Below are 24419 nucleotides of genomic sequence, written 5' to 3'. Positions count from 1 at the left end.
AGTGTCAATGTGGGCACAGCAACTTGAGTGTTATTTAGTAGTATGGCTGCTCTCACTTGAGATAGGCTAACTGGAGAGAAATAACTCAAATATAGATAACTTGAGTCAATGCTGCAGTGAAGACATGGCCTTGGGATTTAATGGACTCCCGATGCAAATCCCTTTGTTGGACCTGGGCCTAATGTCTTGCATACATGAGAAAGTTACATTAAATTGTTTTTTAAACCAACTTAATTAAATTAGTGTGAACCCTTGTGTGGACATGCTTAATTTGGTTTATCTTAAGCAGCTTTCTAACTGATGTAAAATAAATCCGGTTTAAATTGAAATGAGTGTCCACAAAGAGCTTTTTGCATGGGTTCACTATATAGGTTTAAAAATCAAGTTAAACCAGTGCAACTTTCTTACGTAGATAAACCCTAAAGCTGCCCATTTGTCAGACTCGTGACTTATAAGAGTTTTCCTTAACCTTCCTCCTCCCCCAAAAAACATGGGACCTAATTCTCGACTCACTTTGAGATTGATCTAAAGCCCATGGAGCCAATGGAAAGATGCCTATTGATTTAAATGAGATTTGTATAAGGTCTTGTATAAAGCTTTATACCTTTTATAATCTCATAATTTTCAAAGGAATAAATCCTCATTTATACCAGTGTAAATGCAAACAGAATTGGGCCTAAGCCATTTCTTATCCCGATCATGAAGCTAATGAGCATTCTTTTGCTCTGACAGATGCATAACTTTAGCCAGTTTTTGCCATGACAAATAACAAGCCTTACTTGCCTTTGTACCAATAGCCTATAGCCATCTGTTGGTTAAGGTCCCTATGTAGTCCAGTATGAGTATAAATAGAGTAATGAACTGGGTAGTAGAATTATCTAGTTGAAGCATAATAAACTTCTAAACAGACTCAAATAAAATTAAAAATCTGCACACTTAAAAGAACGAAACAACCACATAATGAACTGTGGGTGCTGCAACAGTCTTATGTATTTTTCTTTGAAATAAAAGCTACAAAACAAGCTTTGGTGTGAGTAGTAAGCAAGGCTCAATCATTTTGGTCCTCCAGGATAATTCTGCACCATCTGGATTATCAGATTTCACATATGTATATTAGCAGTCAAAATGTTGAATTAAATTTTAAAAAATTGCTGAAACAACAATGAGGAACATATGCCTTCTTCTCCAAAATCTTAATTATAATTACACGGCTTTATGTCTTCAGTCTGCTGGGGTGAAGGGAAGCGTAGAAATCTAGAGAATCCATTGTGCACTTCACAGTAGAGTTGGGAGGAGAAAAGTTTTGGCCAGTGGTATGGGGGTAAATTGCTACCATGAAATCCTAACCCCACTAAAGTCAATGACAAAACTCCCACTGATTTCAATGGGGACCAGACATCACCTTTAACCTTCCAAAAAGTGTCATTGGGTTTGTTGGGCTTGATTTTTAATGGACCCTCAACAGAACATCTATTTTGGGGCCTGAGACTTTTTGGAGGAGACAAATAAGATTTAAATGTCTTCTCACCAGATTTGCAAATTCAATTACACAATTAGATCTCTAATTGATTTTTACAATTACAACGGACCGCAACTGCTGTCAGTTGTTGCTGTACAAATAGAGATTTAAAATTCAGTTCCACAATGATTATGTGTAGATAAAAGAACTTTGGTTTTTAAGGTAGTTGGTGTAGTGCTCATGTTACCTACCAAGGAATGGTAGATAACACTGCTGGCCTTCAAACATGGGATTCCAGAAAGCGTAAGGGCCAGATTTCTCCTTTCAGTCACTGGTGAGAATAATTGTGAATCTTTGCACCGACAGTGGCAGCACTGCTAATGGGGGGAGTCACCCAGGAGTGAGGAGGACATAGTAACTTGAGCTGGTTGGGAATTTTCCAGTGAGACATTTTTTTCCATCAGAAAATTTCCATTGTCAAAACTGAACCTGTGGTTTCAACAAATCTCCAAATTTGAAAAAAAATACTGGGGGGAGGAGGTGGGAAAGTTTTGAAACTAGACTTCTGACATTTTCTAAACAAAACTGTTTTGTTTTTCAGTTTGAAATTACTGTTTGTTTTGAAATTCTAGAAAACGTATACAAGAAAAAGGTTAAAAAGAATAAAGGTTAATATCAGAATAAAATGTTTTGAAATTATCAAAATGAAACATTTTAATTCACCCAATCAGAATTTTTTTTTGGATGAGTGGTTTGTGAAAATTTTTGAGACTTTGACTTTTTGTTACCATTCAGGACCGGAAATTTTTTGATAGCTCAAAAATTCTCAAAGGATGGGAAAACCAGCTGAGCTCTAGTAACACGGATAGTAACGTGGCTCGACCCCAACTTCAGAATCTGGCTGGACTCTCCCAGGATCTGACAGCACAGGCTGCCCAGCAGATGCTTTGAATCAGCACATCCTCTGGCTGTCCATGCATCCTGGGGTTTTGGGTGGTTTGTATTTTTGTATCTCCTCAGCTGGCATGGAATGAGGGAGTTCTAAATCAGAGGCTTTGTGGAGAGGGATACAAATAACCGGTGACTGTTTCCTTGCCATTGCTTGTTTTTAAACAATATTGCTTTCTGTCCCTCTCTTCCTCCCTGCCCAAAGTCTGAAACTAGTGTTAAGATTTTTTTAAATTGCCCTGAGAAGCAGGGAAGGGATGTGTAACCATATGATCTTAACAACATATTTGTTTGGTGCAATTTTATGAAAGTCTGAAATAACTGAGTGCTCTTCTCTGTCTCCATCTTTTCTCTTCTAATCTGTGACTTGTCAGTAACTGAATGCAAATTCTGTGATTTTGGGCAGAGAGCATGCAGCAAGCTTTAAGTGCAGATAGGTCTACCATGGATCAAGACTTAAAACTTGGACTTTCTAGTAAACTGTCAGGAATTGCTGTTGGGCTCTGAATGTGTTACTTAATCACCACTTTCTTTTGCCATGCATAAAATAACAACTGCACAGAGCATATTATTTTGCACTGTTTTGTATTCTAAGTATTATAGGAGCTCTCTCTCTCAGGCAGTCTTTGTGTTCAATCCAAGCAATCATATCTTACAATAAATTGCAGATGCTAACGTTAGTAGAATTTTATATCTTCATAGCATCAGTCTACGAAATACCATTTTAGATTAAATTCATCTGCACAATTTTGTTTTATTCTTGCTTGTCCAAGGTGGATGGTTAGCTGGATACACAATCCCCATATGCTGCCTTCTGGCACTCCTTGAGAAAGTTCTCTACAGAGCAATATGAAATGCACCATATTAATTCAAGGATGTTTCTCAAAATAACCAGAAAGAAATTTGTTCAAGGAATCTTGGGTGTGCATGTAACTAAGCTGTGTGTGTTGTAATGCTTGAAGTTCTGAGAAAATGGCTGTTGGTCTTGTGTGTCATACTAGAAACCCATAGCAAGGGTTGTTTTTTTTTACCCGACCACAGTTTAAAATAGAAAATGTCAGGCAATAGAACAATGAAACTTTAATGAAAAGTTATCAGTTCAATATTTAGGACAGTAGACAGCTAAAAATATAATAACAGAGATTCACAAGCTCCTAAGATATTTAATAGAAAACTTCCAAGTTACTGGGGCTTGTGCTGCTAGGCATTTTTGAAAATATCCCCCTTGTTGACCAAATGGCAAAACATGGTTTATACAGAGTTTCAGGAAAGGTCCCCCCCCCCCGATATTCTGTTAGCAAAATCAGCCTTCCTTTAGACCAAACAGCATTACTTAAAAATAAAAGTCCTGGAACCCCCCCCAACCCCGTCAAAAAAAACCCCAAAAAACAAAAACAAAAAAATCCAAAAAACCAACCACCAACCCTTATTTTCTCCCCAGCCCCCCTCCCCCAAAAAACAACAACAAACACACACCCTTACATACTGCGTTTTTTTAGTTCATAGTGTAATGTACTTCAGCATGCCACTGGGCAGGCTGCCTTATACTCTGAATTCTTTTCATAGTGACTATAACCCTTTTAGTAGCTAAACTGTGATTAGATGTTTTGCCTTTCACTTCCTGAAATCAGCTTTCTTTCGGAGTTAGCAATGCACACTGAGCCAGAAACTCATTTCAAATGCTGACTTGACCAGTTCAGATTTGTGCTAAAGAATAATAAAATGGGTTTTGAAAGATAGAATGGTCCTTATAAACCTTTGGGAATTCTACTCCTCTGTTGCTGGAAGGATTCTGGCATTTAGTTTTTAAAAGGCAGGTTTAAAATTGTACTTTGAAATAAGTATATAAATGAATCATTGCCCTTTACCTACTAATTTGTTCAGCTCACATCTTTCTGAAGGCAAAAGGAAAAGGACTGTTCCTTTTTGTGTTTGGGCTAAATAGAATTTATAATATTGTCTCATGTGCTTGAGGGTAATAGGAGTGTTATATTTAATGACAGGGTATGATGGACCACGTAGAGGAAAGAGAGAGAGAGATAGTGTCTAGTATTGCAGTGGTACTGCCAATCAATTGTGGCAAACCAGAGAAAAATCTGAAAACTAGATAGAAAAGGAACCCCTCCTTCCCCCGCCAACAATTAGATCAAAGATTATTGAGCGTGAACTTGATGAAATTTAAATTTGGATAATGAGGTGTCACTAGAGTGAAGATCGCAAAATGTAACTACAAAAGAAAGAACCCTGTCAGGCATTATTAAACCTATCATTTTGACTACAGTCTGAAACTTCTCCCGAATCCTTTATGCAATGAAAATTTAAACCAATGTGATTAACCTTAACTATGTCATTAATGTAATAAGATCTGTAAGATGGTGCCTTACAATCTCCACTGCACTTTCTTTGTCAATTTCATACTTGGCATTGACTAATGTGTGTAATAAGACGCAAAAGATGCCCTTCAATCAATTGGATCTCTCTCTATCTCTCACTCACACCCACCCACCTCTTCTGGTAGAGGAACATTTGGGCCTAGTCAAACAAAGAAATGAGTGAATTACTAGTCTTGGAGTTATTAGGTTGGAAAAGAATGTCTAGCCATAAAGATTCTAGTTGCTAACCTGTAACATCGGAAGTCAGCACTGTGAAAAATTGGAACTCATAAATAATTCATGGTTCAGAGTCCATATAGAATTTTTTAAAATATCAGTGTTTGCACAGTTTTACACACATTCAATATTTGAGTTATCAATAGATTTTAATCAAATGGGAAGATGTGTTCTGGTTCCAATACTGCTTTAATTTCATAATACTACATTATTTGAATAATCAAAATAGTTCCCTTCCCATTTCTATTGGATTGAAGCTATTCTGGGCATTCTTGATTTTTTTCCTCCCCTCTGGGAGTTTAGCTGAGCTTGTTACCCATAGACCATTGGTAAATGGAATGCTTCAATGCTCAGGTTGCAATAGTATCCTTAACAGTTACTCCAACTGAAGGATGGTTTGCTTTTCCCTTCTCATATAATTACTTTAATATTAATAATACATATAATTATTAGGGAGTTGATAGTATAATATATTTTGAGTTACATACTGCCTTTATTTGTTTTACAAAACTGGGTGGTGGTATTCCTGTTTTACAGATGGGGAAACTTTTAGACACAGTGATTAAGTGACTTATCTAAGCTCAGACAGCAGGTGTCTCAGCCAAGAATACAACCCAGGTCTTCTGACTACCACTTCTGCATTCCAGCTGCTGGGCAGTGATACTCCAATCATATAACCTCACAATTTCATTCATAAAAAACATCACCCAGACCTGCATAGTTCAGTTCCATATCCAAATTTCTTCAAATATCTAAGGTGTGCAGATCCAAGGTCAAGCATCCCATAAAATAAAGTCCAGTCCCATCCGGAGCTGAAACTCTTCCAAAGCTTGGAAATGTTTGTATCTGGGGTTTTGGTTTGGGCCTATTGCTGTTTTAAATTTTGTATTGCCTATGCAGTAGGAGCAGTAGACTAAAGCTCAGGATGGATAAACTAGCTTAGGTATTAGGAAGAATGTTTTGGTAGTAAGGTCAGTCAGAAATTGTAGTGAGATTGTGAGAGCACACTTACTACGTGTCCTTAGGGAAAGTTCAAAAAAGCTTATGGAAAGATGAATCTACATGAATTAGGTGGTTGGGCTACATGATGAAAAAGATCTCTCCATCACATCAGATCTGCCATCAGTAAATATTTGTTATTTAGGCTAAACATGTCCAAGGTAGCACTGATTTTGCTGCTCAAATTGGAGACCACGTCTGAAAATATTGGCTTTCATCTTTTCTTATCACACTGAAATGTGGGTAAGTTTAAATGGTGTCTTTTGTTCATCTGAAGGTTGCCTACCAAGTTAATCTTTGTTTGCTTATACCCAAGTGCATGGTCAGCACTATGAGTTTCCTGATGTTATTTTTCAACCTTTCTTTTGTTATATTTTACTTTGGGTTTTTTCACAGACTGTTAACAGAAAAAATAATACATGTTCACTTTTTCTTGCTCTTCATACTAGCAACTGTACACTGCTCTCAAAAGTATTCCACAGATTTCATATAAGATTTCATCCATGAACCTTTCTCCAAGCTTATGAGATTCACGTGGTCAAGAGGTTTTCACATTCAAGTAGAGATTGATCCATTGTCAGAGGATTTTTGATTTTATTCTTTCTTTTCTTATTATGGAAGTTTTATCAATCACTTTATCATGACTTTTACTTTCTTCTCTATTTCTGTCTCTGTTTTTATTCTTTTATTTGGGTGATTTCCTCTAATACCCCCATCCCATGCATCTCATGCTTAAAATGAGACAAATTGGTAACAGAAAATGTCAATCCAGACTTGACCAAAACTCCAGATATTGGTGAGCCAGAAGTAGTGGGCTTGTTTTCATTGGCGAGGAGAAAGTGTATGTGTGAGAGAGAAGCTGCTGGGGAGGAAAGTGTGAGGGGGCATCCAGGTTTCAATGAGTGAAAAGGAGGTGAAAAGAATGGGAATGAAAATGTTGTAGATGGCAGTGGTCTTTTTAAGGCTGGGGCAAGTGTCCCTGAAGAAGTAGGGGAAGTATGGGGATGGTGAACATGGTATCAGAAAAGGATTAGGGAGGTGGAAAGGATGAGGATGGATAGATGACATTGGTGCCAAAGTCATCGGAGGCAAGAGAAGGTGGAGGCTAAAGGTGAAGAAAAAAAAAGGGAGGACTGGGCAGAATTGATAGGAGCAGCAAAAGGAGGGATGTAGGTGACAGGAGGTGTATGAGTGGAGGACACCATGAGGAGTAAGAAAGCGGGTGGCAACAATGAGGGATTGTAATCATAGTGGGATTGTCTGAAGTACGGTTGTGGCCGTGTTGGTCCCAGGATATGAGACAGACAAGGTGGTTGAAGTAATATCTTTTATTGGATCAACTTCTATTGGTGGAAGATTCAGGCTTTTGAGATCCACGAAGATCTTCTTGAGAAAAGCTTGTGCCTTCCACCAATGGAAGTTGATCTGCTAAGAAGTGTTACCTCACCTACCTGGTCTTTACTCATTTTTGTCACGTTTAGGTGGTCACTCTCATTCTATGACAACAAACTTTTGCACCAAGATTTTCAAAAATAGGAACCCAAAGTTAGGCTCCTAGATCCATACTTTGGCTTCTAAATAGGTGAAATGTTTTTCAGAAGTGCTGGGCAACTAACAGCTCCCACTAAAGCCAACAGTGCTCAGCACTGTTGAAAATCAGGTCACTTATGTACAAGTCTAAATTTGGATTTAGAGCAGGGGTGGACAAACTTTTTGGCCCGAGGGTCACATCTGGGTATGGAAATGGTATGGCGGTCCATGAATGCTCACAAAATTAGGGGGTGGGGTGAGGGCTCCGGCTAGGGCTAGGGATGAGGGGTTGGGGGAGCAGGGCTGGGGCAGGGGGTTGGGGTGCAGGAGGGGGTCAGAGGTGCAGGCTCTGGGTGGTGCTTACCTCAAGCAGCTCCCAGAAGCAGTGGCATGTCCCTCCTCTGGCTTCTATGGGGAGGTGCAGCCAGGCAGCTCTGTGTGCTGCCCTGTCCACAGGTGCCACCCCTGCAGCTCCCATGGGTCATGGTTCCCGGACAATGGGAGCTGCGGGGGCAGTGTGGAGGGAGGGATAGCATAGGAACCGGAGGGAGGACATGCCACTGCTTCTGGGAGCCGTGCAGAGTGGGGCAAGCCTCCAACCCCACTCCCCGGTGGGAGCTTGAGGGCCGGATTAAAACATCTGGAAGGCCAGATGCAACCTCTGAGCTATAGTTTGCCCACCCCTGATTAGAGGTTTAAGTTTAGGCTGTTAATGTTGACATCGTTGGCTCTAATCCTTCAAATCTGTTGACCTGTTATGAAGGTACCACTGATGGTCAGTGTTTAGGTGATGTTTCAGGATACTCCCAATTCTTAATGCCATAAAAGCTGCTATTTATCTTGATTGTATTGTAATTTCTTGTCTGAGTGATTCTGGTTGTCCAGTTAATAGGAGATTTCATTGTGTTGAGTATTTTTTTTATTATTGTATTTTTTTATAATTAAGCATCAGAAACGTCAATCAACTGATCTAACTGTAAAAGACTAGCAGTATTGTAACTGTATCGCTGAGAGAAGCCTTTTAGTATTTCTTGTTCCAATATTAGAACTCGTATTAACTCTGAAATATTTCCAGAGGAACAGGATATATTACATTGAGTTTAATGCAACACACTTGGTGCCATAAATCAAGAGCAACATTTAATGAAAGTTTTTGCAGGGCATATAACTATATGAAAATAAATGACACAGGTATTTTCAGGTACGTAAACTAATTATTATAATTTTGCTTTCCACATGCTATCTCTCCTTTTTTAGCCAAAGTAATGATCTGTGTTATCACAAAAGTGCCTCCACTAAATCTTTTCAAATGTCAGAAGAGAACTAATATTTACATCAGAATAATAACTACAATTACTTACCCACTTTCCAATTCATTTGGAGTCAATTATTCTTTAGTACTGAGAGAAATGGAGCTTTACTGTAATACTGAAATGAGTTTAATTAATCCTGTTCCACATACAGCAGGCTGATAAATGAAATTCAGCCTGTAATTTAAGAGCTTGGGGAAATAGTGTGATATTAAGGGTGGTTTGAGTGATTGACAGTTTAATTTATTACAAAGAACAGCATTCTGTCTTAGCTTGGAGTTTATTCCAGTTCTCCAATTAATGATTTTAGCTAGGGAACAGATCCTAGTTCTATGACGACTTTTCAAACAGAATTTGTATGGACTTTTTGGCACAGCCTATTAGTTATTACACACCTGTGGTCCTTTGTTTCATAAAAATGACTAATAAAGAAGGGAATGCAAAATAACAAAAGTGGTGTTGAAAAGTTTTTAGGAGCAGGGGGATAAGATATAGTCTAGTAGAATTTTCCACTGGTTGAGATCATATTCTCATCAGGAAAGGAAAGGGGTAATTGGATTTAAATGTCAAGATGCTCCTCATGTAGGTTTGAAGTCACACAACTATTTTCTCAGCTACATTTTTGTGCTTGTGATTATGAAAACTGCAACCACTTGTCGCTGAAGATGATAGTAAGGAATTCTCTAGAAGTGAGTTAAATACTGAATTATAGCCTCAAGGTTTAACACACAGTCAATAGAAAAAGCAACACAACACCCCTAGAAAAGGAGAGAAATAAATTGCTCTGCTGGCTTAGGTATATAGTAGTGAGGTAGCAATTCAACCAAGAAGCATATCAGATAAAGTTAAGATATTGTTATCCTGACAGATTCATGCAGAAACAGGTTCAAATGTTACAGAGATGTGGAGGAGTAGCTTAGTGGAGGAAAATGGATTTGCCTCCCGTCTAGCATCTTGAAAATGTTCACATACTTGGACATTCTGGTCATTTTAAATTTAGAAGCAAGTTAAGATTCCTAACAATGCAACAACTTCCCTAGTTTGTCACATGTAGCTCCTTTTATGAAAAATAACAAAAAAGCAGTAAATGAAAGACATAGAGATGTACAAATTACTCACAATACAAAGCCACTGGTGGAAATTTTATTCCATGCTTTCAAAATCAGGCTCTTACTAGTCAACAATCCAGTAGGTGTGATCTATCTGTACTGCTACCCAAATCACACATAGGGAGTAATGTAAATTTGGCAAAATCAGACAAATAAGAACATTATCTCTCTTCAAATTGTGTATATAAGTAGTGCCTGGGCTAAATTCTGCTATCTTTTACACCTCTGTAAATGAGAGAGCCCCCTCCTCCCACATCTTCGGGATCCAAGTTATACGGCCAGATTCTGCCATTCTTACTCCTGCCAAGTAGTAACTCACTCTTGGAGAAGGATATTGCTTTTCACGAGGAAGGATAACAGAATCTAGCCCATCATGTGTTCATGAGTGCCTTCATGCAATATGTGCTATATATTGTAACAGTGCTCATTAGGATAAGGTAAATAGACATCCTAATTCTTACAGGAACAGTTTTCTCTGTATTTTTAAAGCATATTTCCAGGTTGAAGTAAACTGCCTGGTTATCTTGACATTTTTTAAAGTGATATGATCCCCATATTGCCAATGGTTAAAAATTTCCTTTAGCTAAGTTCAAATGGGTTGTGCATTAAATATTTGGCAACACTGACTGCCCTCCTAATTGGTCCTCATTTTAACTGTTGCTGCATTGCCTCCTTTCCTTGATGTAGTGGATGATTTTTAGAAAGTCTTTCTTGCCTCCTCCATGCCTGACAGATAAATGAAAAGCAAAGGAAGGGAAGCAAGAGAAACATCTGGGGCAAAGGCTGATTTTCAGGACTGCTACAGGAGAAGAGTAGGGGAAAAAAGTTTTTATGTTCCACAAAGCTTCAGCAGCAGCAGCAGAATTGACAGTCCTTCTGGAGAGAATTCCTCCTTCTCTTCGTAGTTCAGTTGCAACTGTGCCAGTGCTGCAAAGCTGCATTTTTTTTTTGTAACCCTTATTTGGGCAGTTACCATTTTTTAAAATAATCCCTGTTTTCTGAGTTGCCTAACGAGAGCAAATAATAAAGAATAGTGTGAGGTTTAACTGACCATATCAAATCAATGTGCTCATGTTTGATACAGAATTGGATAACGTTATCTTAATTTACATAGCATGTTATGGTTTCAACAATCCCAAAGCCCTGGACAACTCAAGATATGTAGCAGCATTGCAGTTCAGTCACTTCTTGGGTGGAAGGTAGCAATCAACTGGCACACAGCATACTGCACAACGGGTGTGTGGAATCAACTTTAGCCACAAACACTGGACCGAGTTCCAACCCTTACAATATGCTCTATAGAAGGGGTAGCCAACCTGAGCCTCAGAAGGAGTCAGCATTTACCACTGTACATTGCCAAAGAGCCACAGTAATATGTCAGCAGCCCCCCATCAGCTTCCACCCTCCCTGCTCCCAGTGCCTTCCACCCACCAGCAGCCCCGCCAATCAGCACCTCCCCTTCCCTCCCCGCACTTCTCGATCAGCTGTTTTGTGGCATGCAGGAGGCTTTGTGGGGGGGGGGAGAGGGACGAGCGAGGGCATGGCATGCTCAGGGAAGGGGGCAGGAAGGGGTGGAGTGGGGCAGGTCCTGTGGCAGAGCCAAGGATTGAGCAGTGAGCACCCCCGGGCACATTGGAAAGTTGGCGCCTGTAGCTCCAGCCCCAGAGTAAGTACCTATACAAGGAGCCACATATTAACTTCTGAAGAGCTGCATGTGGCCCTGGAGCCACAGGTTGGCCACCCCTGCTGTATAGGATCTGCATTGTCTATGTGGAGCAGACATAGCCTCAGTTTTTAAAGTTTCCTTCAGAAAACTCAAACCCAATAAACTATTTTTCTGAGCCAGAAGGATGAAAGCCTACATCAGCCCTGCTTGGATTTAAATTTTAATTCTAGAGAGACTTTGCCTTCAAAGCTGAAGGAGAATCTCTAAGATACAATCCTGCTTATACATATTCTTATCCATAGACAGACTGCAGACTGGCTTTCTCCCTAAAATACCGTATATTCCCAAAATTGGAGCGCATTGACTTTAGTTTCTACTTATCCATCTTGCATAACACTACCTAAGTCCATGATAAGTTATCATTCACTTGTTTGCTACTTCCCTTGCTGCTTCTCAAGATAAACTGTTGCCTGTGCATCTGTTTTTGGGTAGCTAACTGGACAAGAGCTCTAGGGTCCACTATTTTGATATCTATGAATGCCAAAAAAATTAAACTTCTCTCATTTTCTTCCTGTTTGGACTGACTGACTGCCTTTTGAAATGATCTTTCTGCACATTGCCAAATTTTGATACTGTCCATCACATTCATAAATACTTAATTCAGTCCCTGAAGCTAGATGTTAGGATCCATCAGTTCTGAACAGGCAGGAAAATGGCTGTCCCACTGTCTCCCATCAATGCTTTCATGTAGGTTTGTGTTAGTATGCACAGAAAATATGATGGATTTTCAGAAACATTCTCTGCATCTGTGAGATCCAGTCTGAAAATGAAAAATATTAGGGTTATCCTTAAGTTAAAGTTTAGAAGAACAATCAACCAATTAAAATTGACTGGGAGCCTTTTAAATACTCATCTACACACTAGAGTTGTGAGAAATTCTGTTTTTTTGGGGTGGGGGTTGGTAGGATATTCCTTCTTTTCTCTGGTAGTGGTAAGTTCCCATATTAAGGCTGCTAGGTAGGAAAGAAGAGAGAGAAAGAAAAACAAAATGAATCTAGGCTTAGCCTGGAGAAAATATCAGAGCATAAAGCCAAGAGGACCGAGACATAACCCATTAAAGAGAACAATCAGGTAAAAATCATCTGCTGCAATCACTGCTATTGAGTCTTGTTGCCATAAGTGAAGTTTCTCTACTCAAGTAGAACAGAAAGAGTCAGTCATGGAGATTTAACCCACATCACGGTTCGGTGGTCCAAGAAATTCTGACAGGAACTCATTGCAGCTAGATAGGCCAGGATAGAGGTTCATCTGTTTGGATCTCAGTAAATTAGTGCCTTAAGCGTTATGCCCAAGAGTGTGCTCAGTTCCTCCTGGCACAGATAGGAAAATATAGTCCCAAGATGTTAGTTTCATTTCTGACAGAGCCAACAAAACAATGCTCCAACAAAACAATAGGATGGTGAGGAAAGGGTGATTGGGGTCAGAGCTATAGGATTAGAGTTACTCAGCACATGCTTGTACCCAGCATCCTGGTGCAGGGTTTTGGATATTTTTTAATGAAGAAAAATGATTATGTTAGTGTTGACTCATTTATAGTGGGTGTTGTGGTGAGATTATATCTTCGGAATGGATGTGCAGGAGGAGATTGCCTTTGCTATAACTGGATGAAATTCTATAGCCTGTATTGCACTAGATGATCTAATGGTCACTTCTGGCCTTAAAATCTATGAATCTGCGACAGAGTAGTGGCCCTGCACCCTAGCTCAAGGAGTACAGTCTGTACAGAAAGGGAAGAGGTGGGGATGGGGAGGGAGCATGGGGCCAACAAAATAAAAGACTAGGTTGTGTAAGCAGGCAGGGGTGGAGGTATGTAGAGCTTAAAGGTGAGGAGAACAGGTGTGATGTGATGAAGATGGAGGAGCTAGTGGTGGGATTTGAAGAAGTGGTGGCTTAGTCAGAATGATGGGCCAGGAAAATATTCTTGACAGCTGTGTTTTATATAGACTGGAGTGGGGCAATGTGGAGGAGTCTGCGGTAGTGAAAACAGGAGATGAGGAGGACACGGGCAAGAATTTTAACTCTATGGACATAAAGAAAAGGTTGGATCTCAGAAATATGGCAGAGGGAAAAGGGGCAGAATTTGGAGGTGGACAGGATGTGGGGGAGAGAAGAGTCAAAGATGATTCCTAGGTTTTTGGCCTGAGTGATGGGTGGGGGTATGGGGAGAACATTAGTATGGTCACAGAAAATGGGGGTTCGGGGCCTAGAGCAGGTTTCAGAGGAAAAATCAGGAGATAAACTTTACACGACCAAAACTGAAGCTGTTGGTGAGCCACTCAGAGGCTCAGCTGTCAGAGCGGCCGGGATGCAGCACTGGATTCAGTGAGACAGGTCAGGAGTGTAGAGGCTAGTCTGTGAGTAGTTAGCATAGAGATAGTAGTACAACCAAGAGAAGTACTATAACTTCTTGGGCCCTACTTTAGCTCAACAACATGGGGCCCTGTTCAGGGATGGAAGCAAAGGCACACAAGATAAAATTTCCCTCTTTGGAAGTGAGGCTAAATCCCCAATCCAAAATTCATGCTTGAGACCCCGCAAATCATCAGATAATTCCGGGAAAGATGAGTGGTAATTTAGAGGACTCTAAAGAGCTTTAGGCTCAGAGCAGGCCTCAATGTAAGGAAGTTGTGATGCGATCCAACACAGCAGCTATAGCAGCAGGATCAAGAGGGAGGAAGGCGCCAGAGACTGCAACTCGGCATAATTAATCATTAAATTGTGAAAGGCCTATGGATCATATGTAATACTGTAATTTTCAGTGCACCCAATATTTGATGTTTTTAATACTTATTACAAAATATACAAGAATTTTGGACGTGATGTGAAGCCTCATGCTTCAGAGCATAACCCAATGTCTAACTATTGGGGGACAAAAGGAAACTTGCCATGACAGCATGTTATCCCATAACTGCCTGCAGCAAGGTTTCTTATACCTTCCTCTGAAAGTGCTAGAGCTGGCCACTGCAGGCGACAAGTTATATAAATGTATATATTACCTTCTAGGATGAAATTTTGCATATTTAATTTGATTCCAAAGAATTAAATTTTTGAAAGGCTGAGAAAAATCACCACAGGATTTTGGAGTTATGAGAAGGTAAAAAAATATTTTCTCCACTTTACAAATGTGCAATGCATCATTTTTAAAGAGCATACTACTGAAAATTTCTTTACCTTGAACATTCAAATTTGGTATTTAAATAGGGTGCACTAAATAGTATATGATTTTCTGAATTTAGAAACAAATGTTGAAGTTATGATCATTTGAAAATTTTTGATTGAGCTAACATTAAAAAATCCATTAAGTGGGCATTTAAAATGGATTCTGTGCACAGATAGCTAATTGAACAGTTGTTTTTATAGGGAAATGTATAAGTTCAGCAACTGAAGCAGGAGGAGATAAGCTCAGAAGGCCATAATAGGATGCCCAACATGACCTAACCTACAGATTCTTTAATATCTGATTTTGCAACCTTAATATTTGCAGTAATGCTAGAGTTTTTTTCCCTTTTAAATTATAGTCCCACAGAATAATTACACAGCCCGAAGTAAATGGTTGATATTGCAGCAAATGTTGAAATAAATATTCAGCCCCTTCTTTTAGAATTTGTATGCCATCAGCATTTGACTGACAGCCCATTTATTAATACTGATGCTGGATAAACAGGCATGTCATAGTTCAAAATTAACATATTGATCTTCACTTGTTCATTGATGATGGCTTGTCATAACTCACAAGTGGCTGAACTGTTGCTTGTGCTCTGACATCATCTGCTAATGTGTGAAGCAAATTTACGTAACCCAAGCTGAACTAATGTGCCAGACTGTTCTTTATTACACTTGTGGTGGATTTGCAGTACTGGCACACAGGATAATTTGGCCCAGTGTAGGCCTAATCCTTCTTGGAGGAGAAATGTCATTGGCTAGCAGCTCCATTTAAGAGCAGAATTTAGCCGACTGCTTAGATTTATGTGGATTGGAAGACACATTTTTTGAGAAATTAAAATCTGCAGTTGATTATTATTATTATTATTATTATTTTTAAGAATAGAATCCTTTTCCAAAGGATGCTTCACAAATGATAAGTATCAAGAAAGAGCAAAGGCCATGAATCAGGGCCCCTAATCTGAATTTGCTCAAGCATTAATATTGACAACAATAAAATCACAGAAATTTTTTACAATAAAAAATACACAAAAGATGAAATTCTGGCTCAACTGAAGGGCTCATCAGCAGGGCCAGATTTTCACCCTCATTGTTTTAAATCACTATTCTTTAGATTTTTTTTTGATTGACTTTTAAAGGGAATATGCCTTCCTTCTCTGAGTACTAATTGGAACCTTTCCTGATGATACCTACAACTGAACATACCCTGTTTTTTTCAGGTTTGAGAGACAGTAAGCCTGTGCAGTTAGTGGCTATGTTCTTGCTACTGCCTCACCTGCCAACCCCACCCTTTACACTCCCAGGGAACAAACTTTGGTTTCTCAGTACAGAGTGAGCTATGGAAAGTTCCTGTATGGTGTGTGTGCTTCCTAGCCTCATGGGCAGGGATTCAATGGTAATTGCATAGGCCTTACTGGTTGGCCTTGCTTGCATGAATAAGATGAACACAGTAGTGTGAGAATTCCATAGCCACAGAGGGACTAGGAGAATTTAGCCATGTATTAGTACATGAAAAAAATATTCTGGGTTGTGGTGGTAATAAAAAAAAAAAGAAAATACTGTTGTGATGTTTCTGGTATTTAAGTTTTAACACTAAATTTTACTTGGAGATTTTTGTCTGAGAAGTTGTCTTGACTTTGTGGCTAGTGGTTTTATTGCCCTTTGCCTTACTGAGTAATCTTTTTACTTTGTTTGTAGAAGCATTGGTTAAGTTTTGTATTATATTGATAATGTTCTTAGCTAGAATTAGGTGAGGCAGCACATTTTTGTTGTTGGGTTATCTTTGATGTGATTTCTGTAGTTCATTACATAGTTCTTCCCTTCCCCCCCCCATAATTTTTCAGTACATGATAAATTGTCCCCTGCATGTTTTTTTCAGCTTCTACTATGCCATACAGTATGCTGATTTGCTGATTACCCATTAATCTCATACTCTGCGATTATAGATTGTAAAACAATTCATACTTTTTTTTATCTCTAAGTAAACTGGATTAATGCAGGTGAGAGGATGGATATATGGATAGATATGGAAATGTTATCCAAAAGACTTATTTCCAGTTGATACCTCTGAAAACCAAGGCACTACTAAGAAAGAAATTAAAACTATATCTGTCCCTGAGTTAGAGTGATTGCGTAATCAAAAGAATATTTGTAGGCTTCAAATGCTGTGTAGTTTCAAACTTTAGATTAATAATTGTTGAGTCCTAGTATATAAGAAGTTGAGGTTGTTTAGTCTCTGATCTATTTATGAAAATACCAAGGCTGCAATGCAATCTCCTTCTAAAACAATTAAGTTCCCACACCTGGGTAATAAAATAGTTGAAATTTCCTTGATCAGAGGTTTTTATGCACCACTTGCACTACTGTACATTCATTACATCCATTGATGGATCTTGACCGACTCTGGGTATGGCTATATCATACTTTCCAGAGATGATTTGTATCCCTAAGATCATAAGTATTTCTGGAGAGCTAGTTTTCTTTGGAATGCATGAGATGGCATCAGGGCTCAGTGTCTCCTAGCCCCTGACGAAAGGCTAGTATACACTGAATTAAAAATGGTTGTTTTGAATGAGTTAGGACTAGAAAAAAGCCAAAAGGTGAGAATCTCCCCTCCCGCCCCACAGTAAGAGATCTAACCAGAATTCATCTAGTATTCAGGTCTAGATGTTACGTGTGTCCTACTTATGGTCCTGACCCTCTTTTCATTTTCATTACTGTAAATCTGCAATAACGCTCTTGGCTTCAGTGGAGTGTCACCACTTTTACATAAGTGGAAGTGAGAGGAAAATCAGCCCCGATGTTTTTACCCAATGTACCTAAGGTAAATTGATATGAAGCTCCAGGAATGAAATATCTACTTAAGATTCACAAGTGTGTCCTTGAGAATCTACTCTTCAAAGATATAAAAATGATGATAGCATTTGTCCTTTATATCCAGTAACCATGGGAATTAGCATGCTGTTGTGACTTTTTCTATAGGCAGGTAAGAAACAAGGTTGTCACGATGTCCACTACTCCAGTTCCCCAGGGTAAATAATGTAGGAGCCCCTCTTGAGCTAACAGGTTACAAACAATGCATGTTTCGATTGCATGAACTACCACACAGGTTCTGTTCACAGGGTCTTGGCACCCAATCAGCACCTGCTGCTCCATTTGGAGGTCTTGGTTTCATGCGGTTTAAGGACTCCCCACCAACCCTCGCTCAGCTGTCCCATAATGACCTGCCCTTCTTTGTTGTCCTGGGGTGGTGGATGTCCTTATCTTGGATTCTATAGGAGCACCAGATGGTGTTTCATTTTAGCAGGATCTTTGAAGGTAAGAGTGAAGTAAGGGCCACCTTTTCCACTTTACCAAAATGTGTACCAGTGCACCACAAAAGCCCACCCACGGCCTCCAGTAGAGCAGTGGGATTTGAATAATACTTCCACTGCCACTTGTCTTTTCCCAGCTCCTGCTAGTACTCTCCAAATAATGTCATGGACCTGTGGGAGAGGGCAGGAGCCCTTCCCTAGTATTCACTCCTCCTTCTCCAAGACTAGAGTATAGGGGAGCAACCATCCAACATCACTGAAGACTAGGTGGCCTCCTAATGCCACAGCAGGAGAAGGGTCAAGTCACTAGCAACTTAGAAGACACCTAACATAGGCTTGGTATTTGCTATGGAGAAGCCCAGTTTAATATAGATGAACCTGGGAGGGTTCTATAGACATTTCTATACAATTTAATACAAAATAATATCATTTTTGTAGGTGTTTAAATTCTCCTATGTTATTCCATGGAAGGGATACAATCTCTATTAAAATTCTGTAGATAGGTTAGAGAAGCCTGTAGAAAGATTAGCAATTTCTGTTAAATTCCGCACAGATATCACCATTCAAGGATCACAAAGGTTTCACATACATAGGCTGATATTCATGGATCACAGTAGATTACTCTCCCCTCAACCCTCGCCCTCAGTGTGGGTGGGCTTCTGGTTCTAGGTGAACCTTTTGCACACCCTTTGTACTTATATGTTCCTGTACATCAGAAGAAATACTATGACTGAAATTGCTAAGTGCTTTTAATGTCTGGAGAGAAGCAGTAGCTGCTTCAGACTTCAATAGGTACTGCAACTTGAATTCATCGAGGGTCATATTAATCAGCAATGGACTCTAATTTGATATCTGCAGTTTTCTACCTTAATCAATTAAAAGATGCAAATTCAAAGAGCAGTAAATAGGCCTGGAATTGATTTTTGGGTGAAAAATAAGAGGCTGAGTTGGGCCCATTTAAAACATAGGGCCTTGAGATTTTCTTAGCTGAATGATTATACACTAAAACTGTTGATCATAATTCTTCACGAAGAAAATGACTCCACACAAATCAATACGTGGCAGTAATCATATCAAAATGAGATGTTTAATTCTTCAGAGAGGGCCAACTTTAATAGTAATTGCATTTGCAATGTAATCAATATGCTTATTGGAGGGACAGAGTTTTCCCAAGATTTTACTTTAATGTATTTGTTAGATGTGACACAAACTTAAGTCAAATTTCCAATATGGACTGTAAAGGTATTGGCTGTGCTGAATTTGTTGGCAGAAAGAAAATCCCATCATATCACTTTTTATAGGAATTGAGTATGAAATGATTATTAAGCCAGCTGATCACATATGCCACCTCAGAGCAGAGCACACTGGAGACAGAAGAAACTTCATCTGTAATAAACAACTGAACAATGTCATCTGTATACATGACTATTTTGCATTTCATATGTAGACTGTCTAGGTTATTGATATTAAAACTGAAAAGACCTGACCCTACACTGACCCCTGAGAAACTCCTACAGATGTGAAAAGTGGTTCTGACATGGAGCTCTGCATTGAAGTTCTTTGAAAATAATGCCAAAGAGAGAAAGAGAAAGAAACATGACAAAGAAACAACATAAAAGCGAGGCATTTTGGATTTAGAGAGTAAAGTGGAGCAGATGACTGTGTCCAAAAGTACCCGTAACAAAGACAGGTAGAACTATAAAATGACCTTTACCCAGAGCAGAGTAGATGTGATCAGTAAATTCAAGAAGAGCTGAGGCATTGTATGGTAGTTTAATGAGCTTCGTGAAAAGGGCAAACATGAAATTAGAGATGAATTAGTTTATTGTAATTTAGATATTTGTTGACCTGGTCAGGAAGGATGTTTTCAATTATTTTCGTCAGGAGAGATGAGATTAGCCAACAATTTTAAAAATCAAATGCACATAGCAGTATGGGAAAGATGTAATATATAACCTTTTCTATTCAGCTGAGATTGTGCTGCTGGAGAGAGGTAGATAATGAGCGAATGAATGAAAAGCGGTAATGAAAGCTGTGGGGGGTGGGGGAGGAAGGGGATAAAGTGAGATGGTTGAGCAGAGATTTTTCTGTAACTACTAAATCACAGTCAGATGCTGACATTCTGAGGTGTCACTGTTCTGTAAGAAAACCGTACATGACTAATGCATGAGAGATACTATGTGGCTCCCTTTCATTATAGTCTTTATTTCTTAATTTAAAGGACTTTATGTGCAAGGCAAAAAGAGAACAAAGGATGAGACAGTAATTTACAGGTGTGTAATTTTTCACTTGCATGTGTATTGCAAATCCAATGAAAGTAATCTTTCAGAATTGTCTTTGAAAATCAACTGGCCAGGTACAATAACAGCTGCCTAGCTTAAAAACGATAACATTAAATTTAAAAAAATTACTCCTTTTGAGTGGGTGTTTATCCTGATTGGGGATTAAACTCAGTTAACTCAATATGTGCCAACCCCTGTAGGGCTTGCCCACATTCAGAAGTCAGCATGGTGCAGCTGCACTGGCTGCTGGCAACAAATTATTGAATCGAGGCTACTCCTGAATGTAGACAAGGCCTCAGTGATACCAGTATAACTCTGGAGTGACTCTGATGTTAATGGAGTTTCTTGAGTTACTATGCTGCTGTAACTGAGAGAAGAACATTGTTACTTGATAGGTCTGTTTACTGGACTATGTGCTATTTTCATATAGTCATTTTTTAAGACTAAAGCCCAACTGTAAATTAGTCACCCGTCAGATTTGATTGGCTGGAATATCTCTGAAGCTGGCTAGAGTGGTCTGGCACTTGATTTAAATTACATGAATAAGTGTCCTCCTGCCAAGTCAATCAGGATTAGAGTCCTCAAGAACAGGAATTTCTGATATGGGATTATAGATTCTAGGAGTTACTTAACATTAGAAATACAATTAGCTGAGTTATAGAAAGCACTGTCAACAACAGCCTGTTAAATTACAGGTGAGAAAATGATTTTACAGGTTTTCCTGACACCTAGGAGGGAAGGTCCACATTTTTTATGGACTGCCTGTAATTTTACAACCCTGGCAGGGAGATGATAAATAAAACCATCAATAAACAATAAACAAGTTACTGATCATATATATGTCATGTCAGCTGCACAGCAATTTATTTTGTTTTAAAATATTTAAAACAATAAATAATATATTGTGGCTTTATTTTACTGAATAAACAATATTTTCCTATTGCTTGGGAGGGCAAAAAAGAATCTGAAGAACAATTAGCCAAAGACTCAAAAAAATATAGCGCATTTTTTAAGTACATCATAAGCAGGAAGCCTGCTAAACAATCAGTGGGGCCATTGGACAATCAAGGTGCTAAAGAAGCACTCAAGAACGATGAGGCTATTGTGGAGAAACTAAATTAATTCTTTGCATTGGTTTTCATGGCTGAGGATGTGAGGGAGATTCCCAAACCTGAGCCATTCATTTTAGGTGACAAATCAGAGTATCTGTCCCAGATTGAGGTGATGTTAGAGGAGATTTTGGAACAAATTGATAAACTAAACAGTAATAAGTTACCAGGACTAGTGGTATTCACCTAAGAGTTCTGAGGGAACTCAAATGTGAAATTGCAGAACTAACTATAGTTTGTAATCTATCATTTAAATCAGCTGCTGTACCAAATGACTGGAGGACAGCTAATGTGATGCCAATTTTTAAGGTGAGGTGATCCCAACAATCCTTGGCCAGTAAGCCTGACTTCAATACCGGGCAAACTGGTTAAAACTATAATAAAGAACAAAATTGTCAGACACATAGATGAACATAATTTATTGGGGGAAAAGTCAACATGTCTTTTGTAAAGGGAAATCATGCCTCACTAATCTACTGGGGTGAACAAGGGGTCAATAAGCATGTGGCCAAGGGGATTCAGTGGATATACTGTACTTAGATTTTTCAGAAAGCCTTTGACAAGGTCCCTCACCAAAGGCTCTTAAGCAAAGTAAGGGATAACAGGGAAGGTCCTCTCATGGATTGGTAACTGGTTAAAAGATAGGGAACAAAGAGTAGGAATAAATGGTCACTTTTCAGAATGGAGAGAGGTAAATTGTGGCGTCCCCCAGGGGTCTGTACTGGGACCAGTCCTATTCAACATATTCATAAATGATCTGGAAAAAGGGGTAAACAGTGAGGTGGCAAAATTTGCAGATGATACAAAACTACTTAAGATAGTTCAGTCCCAAGCAGACTGCAAAGAGCTACAAAAGGATCTCACAAAACTGGGTGACTGGGCAACAAAATGGCAGATGAAATTCAACGTTGATAAATGCAAAGTAATGCACATTGGACAACATAATCCCAACTGTACATATAAAATGATGGGGGTCTAAATTAGTTGTTACCACTCAAGAAAGATCTTGGAATCATTGTGGATAGTTCTCTGAAAACATCCACTCAATGTGCATTGGCAATCAAAAAAGTGAACAGAATGTTGGGAATCATTAAGAAAGGGATAGATAATAAGATGGAAAATATCATATTGCCTCTATATAAATCCATGTTACGCCCACAACTTGAATACTGCATGCAGATGTGGTCACCCCTTCTCAAAAAAATATTGGAACTGGAAAAGGTTCAGAAAGGGCAACAAAAATGATTAGGGGTATGGAATGGCTGTCATATGAGGAGAGATTAATAGGACTGGGACTTTTCAGTGGAAACGAGACGACTAAGGGGAGATATGATAAAGACGCTTTATTTACTCCTCCTCGTAACACAAGAAATAGGGGTCACCAAACGAAATTAATAAGCAGCAGGTTTAAAACAAACAAAAGAAAGTATTTTTTCACACAATGCACAGTCAACCTGTGGAACTCTCTGCCAGAGGGGGTTGTGAAGGCCAAGACTATAACAGGGTTCAAAAAAGAACTAGATACGATCCTGGAGGATAGGTCCATGAATGGCTACTAGTCAAGATGGGTAGGGATGGTGTCCCTACCCTCTGTTTGCCAAAAGCTGGGAATGGGCGACAGAGGGTGAAACACTTGATGATTACCTGTTCCGTTCATTCCCTCTCAAAAACCAGGCATTGGTCTCTGTCGGAAGACATGATACTGGGCTAGATGTACCTTTGGTCTGACCCAGTATGGTCGTTCTTACATTGGCAATTTGTTTTCTTTTCAGTTAGGAAGGTAACTAAGGGTGAGTGAGTTTTAGATCCTAAACATTTAAATCCTACCCCCACCCTCCAAAAAAAAAGTTTAGAAAGAGCACTAGTTTCTTTTGCATCAACTGATGCTACAGCCAAACCACAATACTACTCTGTGTGTGTGTTTTCCCCTCATCATGGTATCAAGATCTGGAAAGCCTCATATCTTATATCATGGGTTTTTTTTCCTGGTTTGTGGTAGTCTTTGAAAGTCTGTTATGAGTCTACTTTTTGCTAATTTGCCATTGAATTATTAGGCCTTGAGCCAGAAGCCTAAGGCAGTGTAGAATTCAGTATCAGATAAAAACCTATTCAGTTGTCATTGACATTCGCTCCCCATGCTGCATAAGGTTAATTTATTTTTAAGCTGTGATTTCCCCTGTGCTTGTATTACAGAGCAATACTGTAAGTGCATGAAGGAACATCACTAGTAAGCATTGATCAAAGTGTCCAACCAAACATACTTTAAGACAAAAGTAAAAACTTGCCTTGAAAGATGTTAAATTTCAAATTAAGGCATTCTATCTTGAAAAACACTATCTAAAATGCAGGATCTACTGTTGTTTTCTCTTTGTGGTGGTTCCGAGCAGTTGAAAGCTCTAATCAAGGATAAGCACCTTATTTTGTGTCTATACTGTAAATATGTTCAGTACACTAAAATGCCCCCAAAGAGTGTGTCATACTTCCACATCGGTGAAAAAAATTATCCCAGAAAATAGATGACATAGTCAGAATCGCTGCTTAGCAGTTAGCACAAAAACACACACATTAACATTCAACTGTCACAAAAGAGCACTCATTAATAACAGGACACTGCTGAGTAATTTCTGTGGTGAACTTCCCATTATTTGAATAACTTTTCCCTTCCTGTTTTTGTCCACTTAGCAGCTGTTAATTTCCTTCCCTTCTTTTTACCCACAACCGTGTTTCTGACAGACCTGCAATTAACTTGGCACATCTTCATCCCAGTACTACTTCTGTTAAAATCAATGGCTTATCTCCCATTGATGAAGTGAGAGAAAGATCAGGCATGTTCTTGTAGCTTATGGTGCATGAACTAAATGA

The 24419-nt window shown here is 39.1% G+C and overlaps 1 protein-coding gene and 2 long non-coding RNA genes across 5 annotated transcripts in view; 2 read left to right on the top strand and 1 right to left on the bottom strand.

The window, feature by feature from the left end:
* CHST8 (carbohydrate sulfotransferase 8) overlaps positions 1-24419 on the bottom strand; it is a 205222-nt gene that overhangs the window by 85233 nt on the left and 95570 nt on the right. The gene's annotated exons all lie outside the window — the stretch shown is intronic.
* LOC122456241 overlaps positions 1-24419 on the top strand; it is a 237955-nt gene that overhangs the window by 117980 nt on the left and 95556 nt on the right. The gene's annotated exons all lie outside the window — the stretch shown is intronic.
* LOC122456240 lies at positions 6848-23070 on the top strand. Its single transcript, XR_006275009.1, has 3 exons — positions 6848-6860; positions 18460-18463; positions 22896-23070. It is a non-coding gene; the product is annotated as an uncharacterized LOC122456240 (long non-coding RNA).

The sequence above is a fragment of the Dermochelys coriacea genome, chromosome 12 (assembly GCF_009764565.3).
Source record: "Dermochelys coriacea isolate rDerCor1 chromosome 12, rDerCor1.pri.v4, whole genome shotgun sequence".
Lineage (NCBI taxonomy): Eukaryota > Metazoa > Chordata > Testudines > Dermochelyidae > Dermochelys > Dermochelys coriacea.
The sequence above is the reverse complement of the archived record's forward strand: the minus strand, read 5'-3'. Positions and strand labels throughout refer to the sequence as shown.